This window comes from Thalassophryne amazonica, chromosome 7 (genome assembly GCF_902500255.1).
Source record: "Thalassophryne amazonica chromosome 7, fThaAma1.1, whole genome shotgun sequence".
NCBI lineage: Eukaryota > Metazoa > Chordata > Actinopteri > Batrachoidiformes > Batrachoididae > Thalassophryne > Thalassophryne amazonica.
In genome coordinates, this window is record NC_047109.1 from 28,393,990 (window position 1) to 28,414,894 (window position 20,905).

General features: G+C 41.0%; 1 protein-coding gene and 1 long non-coding RNA gene across 2 annotated transcripts in view; both read right to left on the reverse strand.

Annotated features, from left to right (window-relative positions):
* The window catches only part of LOC117513733 (adhesion G protein-coupled receptor B1-like), a 712,829-nt gene that overhangs the window by 218,647 nt on the left and 473,277 nt on the right, over positions 1 to 20,905 (reverse strand).
* On the reverse strand, positions 282 to 19,578 carry LOC117513734. The gene is made up of 3 exons (XR_004561695.1): positions 19,568 to 19,578; positions 14,864 to 14,868; positions 282 to 362 (listed from the first exon to the last, which is right to left on the reverse strand). It is a non-coding gene; the product is annotated as an uncharacterized LOC117513734 (long non-coding RNA).

Consider the following 20,905-nt stretch of genomic DNA (forward strand, 5'->3'; position numbering starts at 1 on the left):
TGGTATAAAAAGTACTGACATCTAACACATTTATTGCTTTCAGAAACTAGTCTATTTACAGACCAAGTCACTGACGTCAAAACAAATCGGAGCAAAGTGTGACTGTTGGCGTGATAGGTGCTGTAATTAATTAATCTAAATTAACGCTTTCTTTTCACAGCCACAATTTTAATACTCAATAGCGACAGCCTGCAGTTATTACTTATTTACGAGCTACTTAGGAAGCTAACGATTATCTTACCGTCATGCTTCATTAGCAGCTTATATCTTCTTGTCTTCTTCTTCATATTGTATGATTTCCCAAAGTCTTCTGTACTTTTCAAGCGTGTTTCGTCTCACTGCCTGCAGCTTTCTCTTAAAACCTCACAGAGCAGTAAACACACGGAGTCTGCCATTGTTTATGTTTGTGTCGTGTGTAAAATGACATCACTGCAGTTTGCTCTGCTGACCCCGCCCACGTTGAGGAGGTTCTGTTTGTAGTGGAAAAAGACGCACCTGGAACCAAACCGAGCAGAGCCGAGTCGAGCTGAATAGTGCTAGTTCTGTGTAGTGGAAAAGGGCCTTTAGTTAAGTGTCATGTTGCCATGACCATGAGTGAAAAGTGTAGTGAGTTTGCGGTTTTCCGCCACCGTCTTTGATTTGGGTGTGCAAAAATAAAAGCACCTGCTTGTGGCAGAATGAAGAAAAGATAAAAAGCTATGTGTGTGTGCGTGCATATGTGCATGTGTGTGCATGCATATAATTTCGATCATGGACAAACTGGGGAGAGCTAACATTTGCCATTTGGAATGCTTATGTATTTTAGGTCAAGGATAACTGGAATGTTGATGGAAAGAATATTTTTGGAGAAACTACAGATATTAGCTAACTGAACAATGGACATTGATAATTACAGTCTGGACTCGCATGACATTCCAGCAGGGGGCAGCAAATCATCTATATGTTAAAAGCATGCATGCTGTGTTTGATTTTAAGTTCAATGTAAGCACATAATATAATTACAAATACATTAAAAAAATACATAGATGACACAAGAAAGTGAAAACACTTCTATTGTGGTCCACTTAATCATATGATACCAAGAACCTAAACAATTTATAAATACAGTAAGACAGTAAATTAACATTAAAAAATTACATAATTAACAGGAAATAAATGGGATGAGTTCTTCCTCTCAAAACTGCTGAGGTCTAAGGTTCTAAAAGCATTCTGGATTCACATGCCATACCATCTCCTTTTAGAAACTTTGCCAATGTCAGCTACCTATTTTATAAACAGTAGCCAATCTAGAGCACATGGATTCCCACGGGCAATGCACTAGTATAGTTTTGCATTTGTATAGCATTTTTTTTTTTTCCAATTTTTCCTTCTTGTTTTTGAAACAACACTGCATTATTTTATTTTCCTCTGAGTAACAACTGTGTGCCAAACAATGAAAGAGACCTGGCTTGTCCGAAACACTAGTCAAACCAACACACGGAACAATAATGCTGACGAAAGACAAAGGTTGAATCATGGCCATAGCTTGGCCCACAGAAACAACAGCATTGTCAGATTTGCTGACGACACCACAGTGGTCGGACTGATCTCAAACAGAGATGAGGCAGCCTGCAGAGAGGAGGTCCAGAACCTAATGATCTGGTGTTCAGACAACCTGGCACTGAACACCAAATAAAACCCCATAAACAAAAAAACTAAACAAAACAAAACAAAAAACAAAGGAGATCATCACAGACTTCAGGAGGAACAGATCTGACCCACCCTCTACATCAACAGTGAATGTGTCGAGAGGGTCCACACATTCAAGTTCCTGGGAGTCCAGATCTCAGATGACCTCTCCTGGACAGACAACATCACAGCTGTCATTAAGAAGGCCCAGCAGCATCTACACTTCCAGAGAGTCCTCAGGAAGAACAACCTGGACAGGAAGCTGCTGCTGGTCTTCTACCACTCATCCATTGAGAGCCTGCTGGCATATTCTGTTTCCACATGGTACAGGAGCTGCACTGAGGCAGACCGAGTGAGGCTTCAGAGGACAGTCAAAGCAGCACAGAGGATTTGTGGCTGCTCTTTCCCTTCTCTGATGGACATCTACACCACCAGGTGCTTCAGCAGAGCTCTGATCATCATCATCAAGGACAGTTTACATCCCAGCTCCCAGCTGTTTGACCTGTTACCCTCTGGCAGGTGCATCAAACCAAGGACAAACAGATGAAAAAACAGTTTCTTTCCGAGAGCCATAACCACCTTGAACTCTCACATACAATGACCCCAGTCATCAACACAAGGTACAATGTGCAATATATGTATCAATGTCCCTGCTGCTGCTCTGCTTTAAACAATACCTCAATGTTTATTCATCCCGTGCAATACAATCATCTTATATTCTTATCTTATATTTGCACATGGAGATTTTCATTGCACTGTCCTGTAGGACTCTATTCTTCTAACTATTTATACGTACTGTTTTTTTCACTTTACCTGTTTGCACTGAAAAGGAGAAGCTCTCTCCAATCTCATTGTACATTTTGTATAATGACAATAAAGGCCATTCCATGTATCATAAATGGACTGCATTTATACAGTGCTTTTTATGTCCAAATTAGAAGCCCAAACTGCTATGCAAGGCACCCGACCCGACTACACACTGGGAGCAACTGAAGATTAAGTACCTTGCGGAAGGGCCTGTAGTGATTTTTGCAGTCTGGTGGGAGTTTGAACTGAGGATCCTCTGGTCTCAAACCCATCACTTAACCACTAGACCATCACCTCACTGATACAAATAATACATGTTTATATCAATATTTGGACATACAAGTTCATCTCAATAAATTAGAATGTTGTCCAAAATAAACAGTTGTCCAAAAAACAGTCACTGATACCCTCCACAAGGACACAAAGCCACAGGATGTCATTGCTGAAAGGGCTGGGTGTTCAGAGTGCTGTATCAAAGCATATTCATGGAAAGATGATTGGAATGGAAAAGTTTGTCTAGAAAGATACACAAACAACAGCAACAACCACAGCTTTGAAGAAGACTGTCATGCAAAGCAAAAACAAGAACTTGGGGGTGGGACTTCATAAGGATTGGAATTAGGCTTAGTCAGTGCATCAAGAGGCACCATGCACAGATATGTCCATGAACTGGGCTGCAACAGTTGCATTCTAAGTGTCAAGCTACTTCTGAACCAGAGATAATGTCAGAAGCCTCTACCTGGGCTAAAAACAAAACAAAAGAAACAAACAAACAAACAGAACTGGACCGTTGATCAGTAGTGACAGACACCACAACCAACAATGCAGATGAGCTGTGAGACCACGAATGGCCGCCTGGGCTTCCTTAACACCTCAGCAGTGCAACAGGCTGATCACCTCCATGCCACGCCACACTGACTAAGAAATTCAGGAGCCTCATCTAAGTTTTCAGTGTATATACAGTGTACATACTTTTCAGTATAGCAACATCCACATATAAAATGCATGTGAATCTCTTCACTGACAACGATTCAATACACATCTCGATACACTACCAGAGATACAATACATATAGCGATACATGACAATATTGACGATTCGATGCGATTTGATGGCGATTCATTTCTTCACAGTGTGATACGATGCGATGTGTTGCAACAGGATTGATGATAGGTATTGATAATATTTTATTGCTATCAATGCCATTATCGATTCTGCTTATGGATCCAATTTATCGATTCCCTTAATACCTCTGTGTACTAATTCCCTTAATACCTTCTGTGTACTAAAAGTAGGCTTTACAGGTTTTCTGTGTTAACAACATTTTATTGAGTAAATAAATTAAGTAATTAAATAATTAAGTAATTAAAGTAAATAAATATGAAATTGGTCACAGGATCCTTGATTTGTGAACCTGAATATAAATCAAAATCTGTACATGGTCACTGGATCCTTGATGTACATGATGGACCCTAAATCTCTGGACATAAACAGAAATAAACAAAATCTGTAGTTTTTGTTAAAAACATTTCCTTTCAGATATTAATGACAGAAATGAAACCCCACAAACTTTGAGCTGAGCTCTTCAGCTGGTTGCACGTCAAGATCAATGTTTCATAAAGAACGGAGGACATCTCATTTTGGGGAGGAAAAATGGGTTTGGTCAATTGGAGTTTATTGTTTGTTTTATAACGTTTGGAAAGAGGTTTTGATTTGGTTTTGATTTGATTTAAAATTCATTCTGAAGTTATTAATTCCAACTGAAATCTGCACACTCTTTGGAGCTGTGCACTTAGTCCCATAAAACAGAGGATTTTATAATTATTATTAATATGTATATGTCACGGACATGAATATCCAAAGCTCTTCAGCATCTCACCATGTCATTTAGGTCCTTCAGACGTTTTTTTTTAGTAAATGCTTCAGGGGAGCATTAACATGGCTACAACCTTTCAGTCAAAATGACTCACTGATTTCAAAATACAGCCATTTTCAATCAGACGTTTGGTGCCATGACATGTCAATCATCTGTGTACAGTCAGATTTCAGGGGAGACCAGTGAAACCCTGGCCTCCACTCTAGCTCCACTCATGACAGGAATGTTCAACATTTGACATTTCCTGTTTCACTGTGGACTCAAAAATGGCACTTCCTGTTTCAGTGTGAATTTGCCACTGAGTTCCCATGAGATTCCATGGGATATCATCTGTCATTCCAGTAAGTGTCGAACCAGGAAGTGTTTGACATTTGACATTTCGTGTTTCACTGTGGACTCAAAATTTGGCACTTACTGTTTGGGACTCCCTGTATAATGAGCAAGCGTCATGCTACTTCGTGGTGCTTTGCACCACTGCACGGTGCTTCGCTAGTATAATAATAATAATAATAATAATAAAAATAATAATAATTATTATTATAATTATAATAATAATTATTATTGTTATTATTATTACCTTTACCTGATGCACAACTTACATTACACATCTGGTTGGTGCTCACCTCAGCGAACCATCATGTAAAACTCTGGTGTGGAACGTTGGCCGTTTCTTGTCCACAAAAGGACAAGAGTCCCAGTTTGTGACTTTAATCCACACAAAGCTGACTCACAATTGACATATTTAAATGGCTTTGAGAGGGGTTAATGAAGACATTGCGGCTCTGTCGCATCTGAAAATCTTCGAAGCAGAGAACCAAGCGAACAGTGGGTTGAAGCGCTGCTTTGTTGCTTCAAGCTTCAAACAGACCTGCCGCAGTCTGCAATCAATGCAGAAAAATGATCATTTCCCTATAAACACCTTCAAAAACAACGGCCGCTCTGGTGTCCCCAACTGAAGGACCAATAAGGAAATCGTTACGCTTTCTGGCTTCTGTCCATGGTGCATTCAATGTGCATCGGAAACAAATCAGTGCAAGCAGGCAGCGAGATATGCAAAACGATTCATCACGAATTCATCACAAATCAAATGAATCGATGCACTCGGATCACACGTGTTTATATCTAGATACCGATTTGTATCGATTAATCTCCACATGCCCTCGTATATATATATATATATATATATATATATATATATATATATATATATATACGAGGGCTGTCAATAAAGTAACGGTCCTTTTTATTTTTTTCAAAAACTATATGGATTTCATTCATATGTTTTTACGTCAGACATGCTTGAACCCTCGTGCGCATGCGTGAGTTTTTCCACGCCTGTCGGTGACGTCATTCGCCTGTGAGCACTCCTTGTGGGAGGAGTCGTCCAGCCCCTCGTCGGAATTCCTTTGTCTGAGAAGTTGCTGAGAGACTGGCGCGTTGTTGATCAAAATTTTTTCTAAACCTGTGAGACACATCGAAGTGGACACAGTTCGAAAATTAAGCTGGTTTTCAGTGAAAATTTTAACGGCTGATGAGAGATTTTGAGGTGATTCTGTCGCTTTAAGGACTTTCCACGGTGCGAGACGTCGCTCAGCGCTCTCAGCCGCCGTCGTCAGCCTGTTCAAGCTGAAAACCTCCACATTTCAGGCTCTATTGATCCAGGATGTCGTGAGAGAACAGAGAAGTTTCAGAAGAAGTCGGTTTCAGCATTTTATCCGGATATTCCACTGTTAAAGGAGATTTTTTTTAATGAAAGACGTGCGGATGGATCCGCGCGTCGGGACGCAGCCGACGCGGTGCGGCAGCACAGGAAAAACACCTCCGTGTTGATAACCATTTGTAAAATCCAGGCGGCTTTTGATGGCTTTCAGTGGAGTGAGTATATGAGAAATTGTTTAACAGGCAGGACATGTTCCAACTTGTCCTTAAGGCTTTCAACAGAGGTGTTTTTCCTGTGGCGGAGCGTCGCGGCGGCTGCGAGAGACGCACGAGGGTTCAAGCATGTCTGACGTAAAAACATAGGAATGAAATCCATATAGTTCTTGAAAAAAATAAAAAGGACCGTTACTTTATTGACAGCCCTCGTATATATATACGATATATGTATACACACACACACAACTCCAACTCCAGTGAAGTTGGGATGTTGTGTAAAATATAAATAAAAACAGAACACAATGATTTGCAAATCCTCTTAAACCAATATTCAACTGAATACACCACAAAGACAAGATATTTAATGTTCCAACTGATAAACTTTGTTTTTGTGCAAATATTTGCTCATTTCAAAAAAGCTGGGATGGGGCAACAAAAGACTGGGAAAGTTGATGAATGCTCAAAGAAAAGCTGTTTGGAACATTCCACAGGTGAACAGGTTAATTGGAGTGAGTGAGTGTTATGATTGGGTATAAAAGGTGCATCCCCAAAAGGCTCAGCCATTCACAAGCAAAGATGGGATGAGTATCACCACTTTGTGAACAACTGTGTGAAAAAATAGTACAATCGTTTAAGAACAATGTTTCTCAATATTCAATTGCAAGGAATTTAGGGATTCCATCATCTACAGTCCATAATATAATCAGAACATTCAGAGAATCTGGAGAACTTTCTACACGTAAGCGGCAAGGCCGAAAACCAACATTGAATGCCCGTGACCTTTGATCCCCCCAACTTTAGGAAGAGTCCTGGTGGATCCAAACTTCTTCCATTTATGGATGATGGAGGCCACCTTGCATGCTCATTGGTAACTACAAAGCAGCAGAAATGTTTCCAAATTTGTGCCGTAAGACAATCCCGTCTCAAAGATCTACAGACAGTTCCTCTGACTTCATGCTTGGATTGTGCTTTAACATTCACCATCAACTGTGGGACCTAATGTATAGACAGGTGTGTGTCTTTCCAAATTATGTCCAATCAACTGAGTTTACCAAAGGTGGACTCCAATTAAGCTGTAGAAACATCTCAATGATAATCAGTGAAATCAGGATGCACCTGAGCTCAATTATGAGCTTCAAAGGCTGTGAGTACTTTTGAAAATGTGATTTCCTAGTTTGTTTATTTTAAATAAATTTTGAAAAATCTAAAAAAAAACAAAAACAAAACAAACAAACAAACAAACAAAAAACAAACAAACAAACAAAAAATTCACATTGTCATTATGAGGTGTGTATAATTTTAAGGGGAATTAATTTACTCTATTTTGGGATACAGCTGTAACATAACAAAATGTGGAAAAAGTGAAGCACTGTGAATACTTTTTGGAGGGTACACTGTATGTCACACTGGAGTCACAGGACTTCCAAAATTAGTTAAGAAAAAAAAAACTTGGCTAAGGACTTGTCCACACGGAAACATAATTTTCTCTATATGATCTTTCGCTTTGTCATTTTCAAAAAGTGTTCCGTAAACACTGCATCTTTTCAAGAAATATTGCTGTCCATAATGAATCAGTTGAAACACTGTCCTACATATGCTTGGCCTATATGTGCCGCTGTAATGTTTCCACACAAAAACAGAAGGTTTGGAGCATGCTCATACCCACGGTAAGGAGCTAGTCAATGTAGCAACAGAGTACATATAAAGTCTTTTAATCTAAGCTGTTGTTTCCTTTCAGCAGGATTCATCATCACAGCCTGACAAAAACCTATGTCCACATAATACACCCTTGTTTTGGAAGACAACATCTGGAAATACTTTAATTTATTTACGTGAATATTGCATGCAAATACAAAAAGGAGTCCCTTGATGTTTACTCAGGGTGCATTTCTCAAAATGAGCCAGAGAAAGCTCCGACTTCGACCCAACACCACCAAGAAAAAACAAAAACAAAAAAACAAACTAATTTTAATACCTGAAAGTCTTTTCCACAATTAGTTTATTATCTCTATGGTCCTAGCATTCACCCACAACCATCTTTCGTTTCTTCAGCACTCTGCTAGTGACAAAAATAAATCACATCAAGGATCCACCAAGACAAAAAAAAAAAAAAAAAGGATATTAAATTACACTGTTAATAACATGTCATGAATTGTGAGCGGCACACGAAAATGCAACTCTGGTGTTTTCAGTTTTATCCACTCTGGGACCCGTTTTCAAACAGTAGGGCTTTCAGGGTCTGAAAATATGAGTTTTGTGTGGATGAAATGCCTTTCCAAAACTTTTGTGGATTTTCCTACACCAGTCTCCGTGTGGACGGAGCCTTATACTTTGGAAAATATGGTATCAGCCCCCTGATGTCTTTCATTGACTATTTTGCTCACTATAACTTGAACAATACTTATGCGATTTATAAAGTTTGAGCTGTGCATTTTTTTGTTGTGACAATCTGGCTCTTTTTTCATCCCCAACAAACATAAAATATAAGTTGACATAACTTAGAAATCGTTAAATTTTGAAAACAGAACTGCCAACGTCATGCAACCCCAAGTCAGAAAAATGGGTGTTTGAAAAATGAAAAATAAATAAATAAATAATAATAATCCTTACTTTTACTTTTATTTCAGAGAGTATAAACAGAAGATATTTTGAGTTTTATGTGATCAACTTTGTTTATTCATTCACACATTTTCTATACTTGCTTACTCCAATCAAAGGTCACGGGGGTTGGGTTGCTGGAGCCTATCCCAACAGTCATAGGGTGTGAAGAAGGATAGACCCTGTACAGGACACCAGTCTACTGCAGGGCCACATACAGATGAACAACACATTCACACATGCAAGCACACTTGCAGTCACTTTAGAGTCACCAACTCACCTAACCTGCATGTCTTTGATGTTTCAATGTGGGAGGAATACAGAATCCATGGAACATGGGGAGACCATGCAAACTCCACACAGAAAGGACCAGGGGTGAAGCAATACCATGGCTTTCTTGCAATGAAGTGACAGTGTTAACAACGAATCCACTGTCAGATCAAGCAGACCAGACTCAAAGGGGTGACCCTCTGCCTGGGCCATGCTACAAACATAAATTACAGAAATAATTCACACAACAATTCACGGACAAATATACAAGAATTGCTGTTGGTGCACAGGACAGGAGGGTCGCCAACACAAACACAACTCCCACCTCTGGATGGAGCTGCACCTTAAACAGGTTTCTAGACAACCAACTTCTCACTGCTGCAAAGCAATCTTCTAAGGATTTTATGTGAACGAGATTACCAGCAGTTATCGGCATATATAACTGAGTATCATCTGCATAGCAGTGAAAGGTAATCCCAAAACGCCGCAATATGTGCCCAAGGGGTGTTATATAAAGGGAGAAAAGCAGGGGGCCTAAGACAGACCCCTGAGGAACCCCAAATTTCATGTCACTAAGGTTAGAGGTTACTGTACAAAACACAGTGAGAACGACTGGTCAAGTATGACGTCAGCCATGCAAGGGCACTCTCAGTAATCCCAAAATGATTTTCCAGCCTATCAAGTAGAATATGATGATCCACTGTATCAAATGCAGCACTGAAATCTAACAGCAACAGAACCGTAGTGGTGTCCAAGTCCATTGTAAGCAGAAGATCATTCACCACTTTAGTGAGAGCCATCTCTGTGGAATGATATTTTCTAAAAGCAGACTGCAGTGGCTCAAAGAGATTATTCTCAGTAAGATAGTCTACAAGCTGCCGTGACACCACTTTTTCCAGAATTTTAGAGCAAAATGATAGATTTGATATCAGCCGATAGTTTTTCAATACACTAGGGTCAAGATTGGGTTTCTTAAGTAATGGTTTAATCACTGCAGATTTGAAACGTTTAGGAACAGATCCAGAAGTTAAAGAAAGATTAATAATTTTGGCCAAGTGGTTAATGCGCTTGGTTTCAGTGCAGAAGGGTCCGAGTTCAAATCCCACCCCTGCCACATTTCTCCATGTAATGTGGAGTTGCGTCAGGAAGGGCATCTGGCGTAAAACCTGTGCCAATTCAACATGCAGATCCACCTTGGATTTGCTGTGGCGACCCAGAGTGCAAACAAGGGAGCAGCTGAAGGGACTTACTAATAATTTCCAGCACAATCGGCCCAAGAGTGGGCCACAGGTCCTTAAACAGTTTTGTTGGTATAGGATCAAATAAACAGGTTGTGCTTTTTGTTGACGTTATGAGTTTCGTCAGCATATCTAGAGAGATACTATCAAATTCTGTAAATCTAGGTAATACCTCAGTAGTGGCGCCCACCTCAATAGGAGGGTGTAGTGGCTGGGTTAAGGCATGCTGGGATATGCTGAACCTAATGCCATCTATTTTCTTCTCAAAGTAATCTAAGAAATCTTGTGCTGTAAAGGAGAGCTACAGGTGGTTGTCCATGAATAAGTGTTGCCACCGTGTCGAACAAGAACTTTGAGTTATGCTTGTTTTTGTTAATCAAATCAGAGTAATAGGTCTGCTTTGTAACCAGTAATGCATGCTTATAGTCTAAGATAGCATCATGCCACGCAAGGTGGAATACTTCTAATTTTGAACGATGCCATTTCCGTTCTAGACCTCTTGCCAGCTTGCACTCGGCCGAGACGGACGCACTTTTCTCTTCTCCCTCCCTCCTTATCTTTCCTGCTTCTGTGGCGTGTTGTCTGTGAGGCTGCAGCTTTGCTCTTCTGGAAAATGACAAAAATGGATCTGTTAAAGTGGTCTCTGAATGCAATTGACACTATTTTTTCTACAAGACATTCGGGGGCAGAGGACCCGACCTGTCCTGCCGGGACGCATGTGATGGGTTACGTGATGGACTCGTGGAGGAGATGGCAGGTCATGTGCCTTTACATGCTTTCTGTGGAGGACGTCGAAGATGTGTACATATTCGGCTTGGTGGTGACCGGCTTTCTGCTGTGTGGAGCAGGCACTATGCTGGTTTACCGGAAAATCAAGAAAGTGGAAGCAGCTTTGATTGGTCCTTCCAGGCTGCCCTACATGATTGATTCGATTGGGAAGGCAGTGGCTGCGCAGTCGGCGGGGGTTAACCGCACGTTGGAAAACATCTTGAATAGAATTGCAGCCCTGGAAACCTGCTCTGACCGTCTGTGAAGACCACATTCTACATTCAGATGCATTGAGAGCCACTCTGTTCTCAGAACTGTGGAATCTTTCAGGCGTCTGCTAATCTGGCTATTCATTTGGCTTCCCCAAACACAGCTGCACTTCAAGGTCGCTGTGATAAAACCTCCTCAGAAGATCAACACTTAAGCCTCGCTCCCTGGTCTTCCCCCCTCCCCTCAGCTTCTCCAGCTCTGACGTTGACTGTGCTCAGGACTGCTCAGGGCTGCTCAGGGCTGCCCCTCCCCCTCCAGGATTGTTGGACAAGGCCGTTGACGGCGCCAAACAGGCTGCCTCCGGAGTGTTCTGATAAACTGGACCTTTTCAAATCTTGGTTGTCGTCCTGTGTCCTTGTTTTTGTCTGTGTGATTATTGTTTTTCTGTGCTGATGGGGATTTTTTTTCCTCATTGCTGCTGTGTAATGCAGCGGCTATGAGGGTTTTTTTTCCTTTTCCCTCGTGTTTTGCTTTTCATATATATGTTTATGTACCGGGCCGGCCTATGTGTTGTGTGTTGTGTGTGTGTTGTTTGTTATGGGTCGGTGTTGGTTTGCTCAGCCCTGCTGTTGACCAAGGCAGGGATGTACATCCGGAGCTGGTCCCCGGGCGCCTAATGGCGACTTCTGCTCCTACTGGCAATTAGGATGGGTTAAATGCAGTAGACACATTTCATTGTGCAGGGAACATGTTCTTCTGTGCATATGACAATAAAATTCCTTGAATCCTTACTTTATGTTTGAGGTCACGCAGGTAATCACTGAACCAAGGTGACTGCGATTTGGGGGAGCGCGGTTTCCACACAGGTGGTGCAATCATGTCGAGTGTCATTTTGAGCACTGAGTTTAAACTATCCACAAGTCTGTCTACTGACTGGGTATTTGTCAAAAGTGAGGCTAAGACATCAGGCAGTCTAGCTTCTAGTTCAGTCTTAGTTGAGGAGTTGATGCATCGCTACAGTGATAAATAAGGTTGTTGTTCCACTAAACATGGCAGTGAAACTGTAAATTTAATAAGTGAGTGATCAGAGACCACCAGAGGCTTCATTTAAGGGGAGGACAGCTGTAGGTTTAAGACAGGTTTCACATAACCCAATCATATCTAAGTGATGATCAATAATTAAATTCCAAACACATTCAACAAAACACATTCTATAACAAGTTGGAATGGGGCATTTTAGGGCTAGTAATGAGGTAAGTAATTAAATAAATAAATTATGTTCTTTCAAACAGGTGATATCAAAAGGTGATTGTCAGTGTGAGGAGGTGTAAGGTGATTGATTTTTCATGAATGAAGTATGCATAAACGTTTGGGTCTTTGAGGAGAAAAGACAGGCAGAGGATCTCAACCTTGTCAACAATAATGAGAGAAAATTTTTGAAAACACCTTAACATGTACCCGTGTGACAGAAAAGGTGTCGTCAGAAGCAAAGCTTTTGAATACCCACCCTTTATACTATAAAAATAAGAAATGCATGCACACATATATACATACATGCACGCATAAACACAATTTCATATATATATATATATATATATATATATATATATATATATATATATATATATATATATATATATATATATATAAACATACATAGAAATATAGAAATATGCATGCATACATACTTACATATACACACATACATGATGGCAAATACCAATAAAAAGCAAGCAAAAATAATCAATGAACTCAAATTTACAAAACAAAACCAGACAAAAAATGATGCACAACACACAAGCCCAAAAGCAACAACAAAAATGAATAAACCTGTCTACAAACTATAACAAGCAATTTTATTATTCTTGTATTGCATTGTATTGCAGGATTCAAAGGAAGTTTATTGTCATATGCACATAGGAACATGTTCCCTGCACAATGAAATGTGTTTACTGCATTTTACCCATCCTAATTGCCAGTTAGGAGCAGAGGTCGCCTTTTTGGCACCCGGGGACCAGCTCCAGATGTATATCCCTGCCCTAGGTCACGAGCAGGGCTGAGCAAACCTTGACCGGCCTCATTACACACTTAACGAACAACAACACACATAAGCCAGTCCAGTACATGAACACATATAAAAGCACACACAAGGAAAGAATTGGGAAGAAACCTCCATTGCTGCTGCGTTGAACCCGAAGCACCACTGGAGAGCAAAAAAAAAAAAAAAACCCATAGCACAGAAAACAGTCATAACAACACACACACACAAAAAAAAACACAATAGACGACAGACAACAGCCGAGACTTGGATGTATCCAGTGTCCAGACAGACAGCCCGGAAAGGCCGCCCTTGAGGCGCCATCAGGCCTTATCTGTCCATCCTGGGGGGGGATCCCAGTCCTGAATCAGTCCAGGAGTCTCAAGGTCCCACAGTCAACATCTCAGGACTGGGAAGGGAGGGAGGCAGTGGAAGACAAGGAGGCGGGGGTGACGAGGAGCGAGGCTATCAGGAGTGTTCTTCAGGGGGAGGATTTTATCCCAGCGGCCTTGAAGGACAGCTGGTATTTTGGAACCAAATAGATATCCAGATTAACAGATGCCTGGCAGAATCCACAGTCTGAAACTTCAGAGTTGCTCCCAAATACATCTGAATAGAGGAGAGATGTGGTCTCACAGACGATCAAAGCGGTTTTCCAGTGCAGCCATTCTCCCCGAGATGGATTCCAACGTGCGGTTGACACCCGCCGACTGAGCTGACACTGCCCTTCCAATCGAATCAATCATGTGGGGCAGCCTGGACGGGCCAATTAATGCCGCCTCCACCTTCTTAATTTTTCGGTAAAGCAGTGCTGCAGCCGCTCCACACAGCAGAAACCCGGTCACCACAGCTCCAAATAAGTAAACATCTTCAACGTCCTCCACAAACAACGTGTACAGGCACATGACTTGCCACCTCCGCCGAGAGCAAGAAGGCAAAAAACTTGTAGTAGTAGAACAGTACAAAATATCATTAAACAATTGACACAATCTGGAGACATTTTAGTGCATAAAGGGCTAGGACGCAAGCTGAGCTGAACACCCGTGATCATCAATCATTCTGATGGCACTGTTTCAAGAACAGTCATTCATCAATAGTTGATATAACAACATGGGCAAGGAATTACTTTGGGCAATCTTTGTCAATCATTGCAGTACAGTGTTAGATTCACAAATACCTCTTAAAACTTTACTGTGCTGAAAAGAAGCCATATGTTAACCTTGTGAAGAAGCGGTGTTGACTTCTATGGGTTCAAAGGCATTTGGGTTGGACAATCACACAGGGGAAACAGATACTGTGCTCAGACAAATCACTATTTCCCTTTTTTTTGGAAATGTGTACATGGTGTAAACCAGACCAAAGATGAAAAGGACCAGCCAGACTGTTATCTGCAACAATTCCAAAAGCCAGGGTCAGTCATCCTTTGGGTTTGTGTTAATGCCCTTGGCAAAGATCATTTTCAGTGCTGTGATGGCAGCATTAATGTTGAAAAGCACATTGACATTTCAGTGCTACACAGGCTGCCTTCAAGATAACAGCTATTCCAGGGACTTGATGTATTTTTCAACAAGATGCAAAACCACATTCTGCACGCATTACAAAGCCATGGCTGTGGAATAAGAGGGTGACAATGATGACCCCATAATGTTGCACACCAAAAGATGTGTTTGCAGGAAGAATGGGGGAAAAATGACTCCAGAAATGTTGAATCGCTTGGTATCCTCAATGCCAAACTGTCTTATAAGTGTTTAGAGAAGGAAATGGAAATTGCTTTAGTGTCTCAACGTTTGTTTGGAATGTGTTGCAGGCTTGAAATGCAGGAATATATATTAAGAAATGATATTAAGTTGACCACACAAGACCTGAAATATCTTGGGTTCATCCTGTCTGCAATGAAATAGAAGTTGAAGTAAATGTTAGAATCACTGTTTATTTGTTTGGTTTTTGTATTTTTCATGTTGTCAGAACTTTTCCTAATTTGGGGTTGTATTTATCCAAATCCCAATTGTAGTTTTTCAGCAACACAGCTGGTTGGCCTTTTCAAATATCGTATCAGAAAACAAAACATATGCCTCAGTGAATATCCTAATTTATCAACCATCACAAAGTCATCACAAAGACAACTGGATGCCATGATATGAACTGCCAGCAGGGGATGCTCGCTGCACAATGGTGCACAATTGTTTTTTCTATCTTTGCTTCACTCTCCATCTTCCTCCAGGTCTACGTATGTTGAACCAAACTTCTTCTAATCCCTAACTGAGGCGATGAATGTTCTGCTCTTGCTCTGTGTAACACAAGTGTACGTACCCATCTAAATGCAAATGTCCAAACCTGCATTGCAATGAAGCTGCCGGTGCAAAATGTTTCCCTCCAATCCTTTTGCTTGCTCAATGCTCACACTTTTACATGGATGCAATTTTCTTGTCTTGAATAAATAAGGACACTTAGGAACAAATGAGTATTGCTTTTAGTCTGATCACAGAAGCAGTAACACTGAAGTGTCTTTTTCTGTCATGCTTGCTCTCTGAGCAGACCATGCACGCTGCCTTCCATGTTGACGTGTCTGCGTGGGCTGTGAGAGAGAGGAAACCTGTGAGCGACACTTTTAATTTTCCACATGCTGCATCAGTGTCGCAGTAGTGATAGCGCGAGGTTAGCGCTGTCCCAGAAAAGAGCAGCGGAGCTGTCCAACACACTCAGCGCCTTTCACTGGGGAGCAGCACACCGACTTTGTCAAGATTAAAAACACAGCACAGAGAGATTCGGAAGATTTAACATGCTGTCTGTAAAACTTCCCATAGAAGGTACGAACTGCAGCAACTCCTGCAGAGGCTCAGTGCAGTATGTAATACTGACATAAATCTGATTTGTGAACCCCTCACTGTCATCTCAGTCAAGTTTGATGGGTTAAATATTTGTTTCACATTGATCAATCGTGTACTGGCTGTCCAGAAGAACTGCAGTTTGAACAGACTGTGCTCACGATTATAAAATCAAAAATTCAACACAAAACAATAATATCCAGCACTTACATTTTTTTTTCACTGTAACATACATTTCTTTGGTGCCACGGATGATGTTTTGGTGTACTTTATGTTTTACATTTTCACTTGTTCACTCTGTGTTTTGCTGGAGTACCCAAAGCTCCTTTACCAGGGATGAGCTTACTGGCATTGTTTCCCTGAAGATCAGGGAAACAATGCCAGTAAACCTTTTTCCTACCTTTCTCATTATAGCCATAAAAATACTACATCCAATCAACAACGCCCACCACGCTGTCCCCTGCACTGCACTAGGCCACTCTGACCATGCTATGGTCCACCTGATTCATGCATACAGGCAGAACCTAAAGCAGCGTAAACCTGTTGTGGGGACATCAAAGCAGTGGAGCAAAGAAGCCATAGAGGATCTATGGGCATGCTTGGACTGCACTGACTAGAATGTTTTCTGGTCCATTACCAACAGCTTGGATGAACTTATGGACAGTGTGTCCTACATTAGCTTCTGTGAGTACTGCTGTATTTCATTGCGCACCATGATGAGTGACAACAATGACAAACCCAGATTTCCTCCTAAACTCAGATATCTCAGGCTGCAAAAGAAAAAAGCATTCAGGAGTAGGGGCAGGGACAGGTTTAGAGAATCTAAGTACAGGTATTGTAAGGCAAAGTTACACAAATGTACTCTGACAAATTCCATCAGAGGTTCTCAGCCAATTACTCTCCTTCTGTCTGGAAGGGGCTCAGGCAGATCACCAATTACAAACTGACAGAACCCAATTTCATCAATGAAAATGAAAGTAAGGAGGTGCCCCGGCTGCGTCCTTAGCCAGAACCACAACAAATGCTGCTTCTGCTTCAAATCTTTACTCTGGTGGAGCATGATCAAACATGTTTCAAGTTGTGCTCACTAGGAATAAGCCATTTAAACACATTTGAACATGATTGAAGCTGCTAAGACTACAAACTTCAGACGTTACTACGCACTAGTGAGCATTTTGCAAACTGGGATAAAATTTTTGAAGAGTTTGAAAATTTGAGCCCAATTTCTGAACTGCTACCGATGATAACTATTACGCATACCACGTTTGTTCAAGATTGGCAAAGATGTATCAAGAAGTTACTATGATGCTTCAAAATGCACCAATTTGCTATTTAGGATTAAAGAGGAAGAAACGGCGCTCTGTGGAATAGCCTCTTAATGCACACAAAATATAACATGCTCATTTTAACAGCACACTGTACATACTCATAGCTGCCCGTTTTTAGGAAACATACAACCCCTGGCAAAAATTATGGAATCACTGGCCTCGGAGGATGTTCATTCAGTTGTTTAATTTTGTAGAAAAAAAGCAGATCACAGACATGACATAAAACTAAAGTCATTTCAAATGGCAACTTTCTGGCTTTAAGAAACACTGTAAGAAATCAGGAAAAAAATTGTGGCAGTCAGTAACGGTTACTTTTTTAGACCAAGCAGAGGGAAAAAAATATGGAATCACTCAATTCTGAGGAAAAAATTATGGAATCATGAAAAACAAAAGAACGCTCCAACACATCACTAGTATTTTGTTGCACCACCTCTGGCTTTTATAACAGCTTACAGTCTCTGAGGCATGGACTTAATGAGTGACAAACAGTACTCTTCATCTACCAGTATGTTTGCCTTTCACAACCTTCCATGTTGTTTGTATTTGGTCCAGAGTTTAGACACAGCTTACTGTGAACAACCAGCATCTTTTGCAACATTGCGTGATGATTTACCCTCTTTTAAGAGTTTGATGATCCTCTCCTTTGTTTCAATTGGCATCTCTCGTGTTGGAGCCATGAGTCATGTCAGTCCACTTGGTGCAACAGCTCTCCAAGGTGTGATCACTCCTTTTTAGATGCAGACTAACAAGCAGATCTGATTTGATGCAGGTGTTAGTTTTGGGGATGAAAATTTACAGGGTGATTCCATAATTTATTCCTCAGAATTGAGTGAGTCCATATTTTTTTCCCTCTGCTTGGTCTAAAAAAGTAACCGTTACTGGCTGCCACAATTATTTTTCCTGATTTCTTATAGTGTTTCTTAAAGCCAGAAAGTTGCCATTTGAAATTACTTTAGTTTTGTGTCATGTCTGTGATCTGCTTTTTTCTACAAAATTAAACAACTGAATGAACATCCTCCAAGGCCGGTGATTCCGTAATTTCTGCCAGGGGTTGTATACATTCTACTTTTGCTTTGGAATTCCAGTACTGGTTTTGTTCCACTTATGTTTATTGTTGTGCACTAAACACCATTACAAATCCCTTGTATGTGAAACCTACTTGGTAATAAACTTGATTCTGATTTTGGTTCATTAAATTTAAACAAAAACTGGATGTCACACAATTGGTCCAGGAGGGGTTTCCCCCAGCAAAATGTTAAAATTAATAAACTAGAAGCACTCAGAGAGTGCAAACCTCCACCAAGGCTATGGGGTCACTGACGCCATAACATCTACATGCCGTGGAATCATTGAACCTAAAAAACTCTAACAATGATGTTTGCTCAGTAGTAAAAAAAAAATTTTCATCTGCTGTGACTTGATAGCATGTATCCTTAGCGCTTGGCATCACAGTTTATTGCAACTTGCACCTTTCCCAGAAGCTACTGTCATCTGAGCACTGATATTGATATTTAATGTGCTTATAGACAAAAACAAATAAGAGACAAAATTCAATTTATTATTCAACTAAACTGCAAATATATGAATTTTTTAACATTTATGAAACACTTCTCTAAACAAGGCCATAGGGTCACTGACCCTAAAGAGATTCCCTCCTTGGCACAGTGATCTATTCAACAATTCAGTGTTACAACCAAAACTATGATACATACACTTTTCTTTCCTTTATATTTGACATCCTTGACCATGAAAACATACCACTAGAACTTGGAATCACTTTTATGTCTTTATTAGTTCAAAAGTTATTGTACAAAAACGATTTTTCGGTAATGGCGGTTTTCTTCTGGATCTAGCTCTATAACATTTGAAGCTACATCAAATCTGATGACACCTTACTGAATCAGTAAACATTCAGCTACAATTTGGTGTTAGTTGTGCATCTCTAGCTTCATTTGTCACCTCACACTGACACACTTTCTATTTTCCCTATATTTTTGCAAGAAAAGTGTGATCAGCCACTTGCGGACTTTGAAAGATGTCCAGGAGCTCCGTTTCTTAACTGCCACTGATGTTCTCACAAACCATGAAAATTAAAATAATAAATCCACATTCTCCACACAGGTGTAGCCCACTATCTCTGCGTGCACGGGGGATTGTCGCAGGCCTGGCAGCATCAAATGTATTTCCACTGAGGCCCTCAGGAAAAATAAATAAATAAATACATAAATAAATAAATAAATAGATAAAAAATTATAAATCTGGTTTGTGCAGATCCTCTGTGGCTGGACAGGATGTGTACAACAGAGCAATGCATAAAACTTAGTTCCACTAGATGTTGCAGCTCCTCTGTGGCTGGTGAGGACATGTCCAGCAGACTGACACAAGTGCACAGCCAGCATAAACATAGTGTCTAGCCATTGTCTTTGTTTGGCATGACTCCTCCATGGCTGGACAGGTTGTGTCCAGCTGGCTGTTGTGTGCAGTCACAGTTGGACTGACACATAAAACTTTGCTCCTGGATGATGTGTCTCCTCTGTGCCTGGTCTGGATATGTCAAGGTCACTGACGTGCATGCATGGTGGGTGAGTACCAGCTCGGTTGCAGAGCCAGATGGCTGGAGTCTGGAGACACTGCTTGGCCGCTTCCAGAAGTGACGTTCCTCTCTGATTTTATAAAAAGCAAAGTGTGCGTTAACCCCTCATAAGTTGTCTCACATGTTGCACATGTTCTGAGTCGCTGAGAATATATGGAGAGGGGTATGAAATGCACGCCTATGTGGCAAGGAAGTCTGTCGCACAATTGTTTTGGTCTGTTGATAATCCATCCCACCTCACAGGTGTGCCATACCAAGATGCTGATTAGACACCATGATTAGTGCACAGGTGTGCCTTAGACTGTCCACAATAAAAGGCCATTTTGAAAGGTGCAGTTTTATTGGGGGGGATACCAGTCAGTATCTGGTGTGACCACGATTTGCCTCATGCAGTGCAACACATCTCCTTCGCATAGAGTTGATCAGGTTGTCAATTGTGGCCTGTGGAATGTTGGTCCACTCCTCTTCAATGGCTGTGCGAAGTTGCTGGATATTGGCAGGAACTGGTACACGCTGTCGTATACGCCGGTCCAGAGCATCCCAAACATGCTCAATGGGTGACATGTCCGGTGAGTATGCCGGCCATGCAAGAACTGGGGCATTTTCAGCTTCCAAGAATTGTGTACAGATCCTTGCAACATGGGGCCGTGCATTATCCTGCTGCAACATGAGGTGATGTTCTTGGATGTATGGCACAACAATGGGCCTCAGGATCTTGTCACGGTATCTCTGTGCATTCAAAATGCCATCAATAAAATGCACCTGTGTTCTTCGTCCATAACAGACGCCTGCCCATACCATAACTCCACCA